General features: G+C 41.5%; 1 non-coding gene across 1 annotated transcript; it reads right to left on the minus strand.

Annotated features, from left to right (window-relative positions):
- Window positions 1-5,593: 5,593 nt before the first annotated feature.
- LOC131820257 (U6 spliceosomal RNA) lies at window positions 5,594-5,701 on the minus strand. Its single transcript, XR_009349554.1, has one exon. It is a non-coding gene; the product is annotated as a U6 spliceosomal RNA (small nuclear RNA).

A 5,701-nucleotide genomic window follows, 5' to 3' on the forward strand; every position in this document is an offset into this window, starting at 1 on the left:
TGGTGTTTCGGGGAGGAGAGTGGGGAGGTGGACCAGAAAATAACTCATTCCAGGTGCAGGGTTGAAGTTCCCAGGGCTATTAACTTCGGGCGAATCCTTGGGCAGGGGTAGAGACTAGGGGATCATTCAGAAGCAAGTTAGGGTGTGGTTAGCCAGATCTAAAACATACAGAGAGCGGGGCTCAGGGATTTTCCCGATCGCAGCTCTTCATGGAGAGTGAGAGCGGGAGAAGGGGCAAAGAAGTCCAGGAATAAGACAGACTCCTCTAACGTAGCAGGACACTCCCCTCTCCACCTTACCTGCTGTCTGATTTTAATCTTAGTGGTATGAAGATTTCTGGGAATGTCTGAGGTAGGTCCTAGGTTAAGGGCTAGAACTCATGGCTTAAGAATCTCTGATTTCTGGGAAATACCCATGGAGCCTGTCTCCCCCCACATGCTGTTCCAAGTCCTGAACATACTGCATCTCTCCTCCTGCTTTAGCCCTTGTGCTGCAGTTGCTCAGAGTTGGAAGGGAGGTGAGGAGTGACAGAGCCTCATTTGGGCCATGACTGTGAAGAACTTGAGGATGGAGAAGCTTCATGAAAGAGTAGTAGCCCTCACTCCTGTTATCATCTCTGAGCACAGTTCTGACCCAGAGGGCTCCCTGTTTCTCCCTAGAGTTAGCTGGAAGATGCCAGGATTGGAATTCCAGCACCCATAGCTCAAGATACCTGCCACCAGAGAATCCCACACTTCTCTCCTGGACCCCACGAGTCCCACCAACACAACTCATTTACCTCTCTCCACCAGTGTAAGTTCTCTGAGCTAACCACAGACCCTAAGTTCCTAGAGGTTCCCTAACTGATAAAGAGAATGTCCTACCATGTGTGATATGTTCTTGTGCTGGAGTGCAAAATCTCCTGCACTGGGGACTGGGCACAGGCTTGCAGACCAGTAGTGGTGGGTAAAGGACTTTAGGGGAGCCCCCAAACTGAAATCTGGAGCTGAGGGGGTGTGCGTACAAACTGGGGGTGGCTGGTGGTCTTAGAAGCATAAAGGCTAGAGACTTGCCTGAACCTGGAAGCGAGGACTGGGAATACTGCTGTGGGGCACACATTGTAGGACACTGAGGTTTTGAGCAGGACAGACAAAACAGAAGCAGTGTGGCCTACAGGGCTCACTAAAGAACAGACTGTGATCTCTCTGTTCTGAGATAGAAGTTTGGTTACAGTCACGCCTGCTCTGACTCTTGGAAGATACATGGAAAACTACAGGGAGAGACCCCAGAGAACAAAAGCCCCCAAAAACCAGGTTTCACTGAGCCCATCCCCCGCCCACAGGGTGCAGAGCAACTCTGCCCAAACAGGGTTACCTGGGTACCAGCACAGCAGGCTCCTCCCCCAGAAGACAGACTGAAAGATCAAGAGGCTGAGAACCTTAAGGTCCCTATAAAACAGGTGCATCTTGCTTCAGTTGTGGTCAATAATCTGGATTCTGTACATTCCCTCAACCACTCCTCAACAGAACGACTAAGAGGAGGAACTCCCAACACAGGAAAAATTCAGACTATGACCCCTGCCACAGAAATAAAGGATATGGATACAAGCAAGATGTTGGATATAGACTCCAGGGTAACAGTTATGCAGACAATAGCAAGGTTGGAGAAAACCATTAATGGCAATATAGATTCTAAAGGCAGAAGTGAGAGCTGATCTGGCAGAAATTAAAAATACTATCAATGAGATCCAATCTAATCTAAATACTCTAACAGCTAGGGTAAATGAGGCAGAATAAAGAATTAGTCACCTAGAAGACGAACTGATAGAAAAGAAGAATCAGGAGAAGGCTTGCAACAAATAGCTTAGAATCCATGAAAACAGAATTTGAGAAATAAATACTGCCACAAAACATTCCGAGGTGGGAATTATTGGGATCCCTAAGTGGACGGACAAAAAGAGAGGAGTAGAAGACATATTTGACCAAATCCTAGCTGAGAACTTCCCTGATCTGGGGAATGAAATGAGCATTTGTGTTCTAGAGGCAGAGAGAACACTTCCCAAGATCAAGGAGAGCAGACCGATGCCCAGGCATGTTATAGTGAAATTCACAAATCTTAAAACCAGGGAAACCATCTTAAGGGCAGTTAGGGGGAAGAGAATCCTTATGTACAGAGGGCAGGACATTGGAATAACATCAGATCTGTCCACAGAAACCTGGCAAGCCAGAAAGAGCTGGCAAGACATTTCAAAGTGCTAAATAAGATGAACGTGCAGCCAAGAATACTTCACCTGGCAAGGCTGTTAGAATGGGTGGAGACATAAAGAGCTTCCAAGACCAGCAAAAACTGAAAGAAAAGGTGACCACTTGCTGGCCCTGCAAGAAATATTAGGGGAGTTCTAAAAAAGGAGAAAGCCGTCAAGAGTGTTACAGATCAGAAATTTACAGAGACAATCTATACAAACAAGGGCCTCACAGGCAACATGATGACAATAAAATCATATCTATCAATAAGCATTCTCAACATGAATGGCCTAAATGCTCCCATGAAATGGCACAGGGTTGCAGATTGGATGAAAAGACAGAACCCATCCATATGCTGTCTACAAGAGACTCGTTTTTGAACCTAAAGATACATCCAGACTGAAAGTAAAGGGAAGGAGAGCCATCTTTCATGCCAACTGACTTCAAAAGAAAGCTGAGTAGTAATTCTCATATCAAACAAACTAGATTTTAAGCTAAAGACTGTAATCAGAGATACAGAAGGACATCATATCATTCTAAATGGTCTATCCAACAAGAAGACCTAACAATTGTAAATATCTATGCCCCCAACATGGGAGCAGCCAACTACAAGCCAATTGTTAACCAAAATAAAGAGACATATTGATAATAATAATATGTTAATTGTAGGAGACCTTAATACTCCACTCTCAGCAACAGATAGCTCATCTAAGCAAAAAATAAATAAAGAAACAAGAGCTTTGAATGACACACTGGAGCAGATGGACCTCATAGATATATACAGAATATTCCACCCTAAAGTAGCAGAATACTCATTCTTCTTGAATGCATGTGGAACGTTCTCCAGAATAGACACATACTGGATCACAAATCAGGGCTCAACTGACACTGAAAGACTGAGATTATCCCTTGCATATTCTCAGACCACAATGCTTTCAAACTGAAACTTAATCACAAAAAAAAGTTTGGAAGAAATTCAAACAATTAGAAGTTAAAGACCATCCTTCTCAAGAATGTTTGGATCAACCAGGAAATCAAAGAAGAACTTAAACAATTCATGGAAACCAATGAGAAAGAAAACACATTGGTCCAAAAATTATGGGATGCTCCAAAGGTGGTCCTAAGGGAGAGATACATAGCCATCCAAGCCTCACTCAAAAAATGGAAAAATCCCAAATACACACCTTAAAGAACTGGGGAATAACAACAAATTAAACCTAACCCATGCACAAGAAGGGAAATAACTAAGATTAGAGTAGAGATCAATGAAGTAGAAACCAGAAATATAGTAGAACACATCAATGAAACTAGAAGCTGGTTCTTTGAAAGAATTAATAAGATTAATAAACCACTGGCCAGACTTATTAAAAAAAAAAAATAGAAAGGATCCAAATCAATAAAATCATGAATGAAATGGGAGAGATCATGACTAAAACCAAGGGAATAGAAACAATCACCCAGAAATTATTATCAACAGCTGTATGCCAATAAGTTAAGCAACCTAGAGGAAATGGATGCATTCCTGGAAACCTATAAACTTCCCAGACTGAAACAGGAAGAAATTGACAACTTGAATAGACCAATATCTGGTAACGAGATTGAAGCAGTGATCAAAAACCTCCCCATGAATAAGAGTCCAGGACCTGACGGATTCCCTAGAGAATTCTACAAAACATTCAAAGAAGAAGTAATATCTATACTCCTGACACTGTTTCAAAAAAATAGAAACTCAAGGAAAACTTCTGAATTTTTTCTATGAGGCCAGCATTACCCTGATCCCAAAAGCAGGCAAAGACCCAATCAAAAAGGGAATTACAGACCAATATCCCTGATGAATATGGTTGCTAAAATTCTCAACAGGATCCTAGCTAATAGGATCCAAGAGAACATCAAAAGGATTATATACCAAGACCAGGTGGGATTTATCCCTGGTTTGCAAGGGTGGTTCAACATTCACAAATCAATCAATGTCATAGAACAAATCAATGAAAGAAGAGACAAGAACCACGTGGTCCTCTCAATTGATGCAGAAAAAAAATTTGACAAAATACTGCATGCATTCCTAATGAAAACGCTTTAGATACAGGGATAGAGGCAATATACCTCAACATCATAAAAACCATCTATGAAAAGCCCACAGCAAATATCATTCTCAATGGGGGAAAAACTGAGAACTTTTCCTTTAAGGTCAGGAACATGACAGGAATGCCCATCTCACCATTATTGTTAAACATAGTACTAGAAGTCCTAGCCTCAGCAATCAAACAACAAAAAGAAATAAAATGCATTCAAATTGGCAAAGAAGAATCACACTCTCTCTCTTTGCAGATGACATGATACTTTATGTAGAAAAATAAAAATAAATAAATAGAAAATAAAAATAAAAATAAATTAAAAAAAATAAAAATAAAAATATAATTTAAAAAATGTGTTCCCTTAAGCCAAAAAAATTTATTATCCCAAAAGTAGCCATCCATAAAGATACTTTAGTTACAAAGTCACAATCACCTGTTTTTGTCTGCTCAGGCTCCTCTACATGTCCAGATCAAATATCTAACAAAGATGATAGACTGGGTGGTCCAGACAACAAAAATTTATTTTATCAGAGTTCTGGAGACTGAAAATTTCAAGATCAAGATGGGTTCAAGATGGGTTCTGGTGAGAGCTCTCCTTCTGGCTAGCAGATAATTGCATTCTTGCTGTGTCTTCATAGGGAGAGAGGGAGAGAAGAAGTAGAAGAAAGAGAAGAAGGGGAAGAAGTGGAGGATGAAGGGGGAGTAGGAGGAGGGAAGGAGGTAGAGGAGGGGGAAGCGGAGGAGAGAGGGAAGGGGAAAGATGGAGAGCTGGAGAGAGAGGGAAGGGGGGGAGGAGAAGGAGAGATGAGAAAGGGGGGAGAGGGGGGTAGAGGGAGGAGAAAGGGAGGGAGAGAGAGAGAGGGAGAGAAGGTGAGCTCTAGTGTCTTTCTCTTGATATAAGGGCACCACCTGTCAGATTAAGGTCTCACCCTTACGGCATTACTTAGCCTTCATCGCCCCCTTGCCAGCCCCATCTGAAGTAGGGCTTCAGAATCATTCTCTTGCATGTACAGATCAAATATCTATATAATGTATATTATATATATGTATCTATATATAGATACATAATATATAATGTATCATAGTCTTTGACTATATGTACAGTCACTATATTATACTATATGATATAATGTATCATATTCTTGTGTTGGAGGGCCAGTAAATGGTGTATTAAATTAAGAATATGCAGTTTATGATTATGCTGGCACAAGCCACCCACACAGAATCAGTAGATAGTTCTCTCAGCATCCAAGCTCCGACTTCAGGGACCTGAAAACTCCTGGGGTCATTGTTTTTTTTAATATGGAACACTTCATGAATTTGCATGTCATCCTTGCGCAGGGGCCATGCTAATCTTCTCTGTATTGTTCCAATTTTTAGTATGTGTGCTGCTGAAGCAAGCAC

This window comes from Mustela lutreola, chromosome 17 (genome assembly GCF_030435805.1).
Source record: "Mustela lutreola isolate mMusLut2 chromosome 17, mMusLut2.pri, whole genome shotgun sequence".
NCBI classification, from domain to species: domain Eukaryota; kingdom Metazoa; phylum Chordata; class Mammalia; order Carnivora; family Mustelidae; genus Mustela; species Mustela lutreola.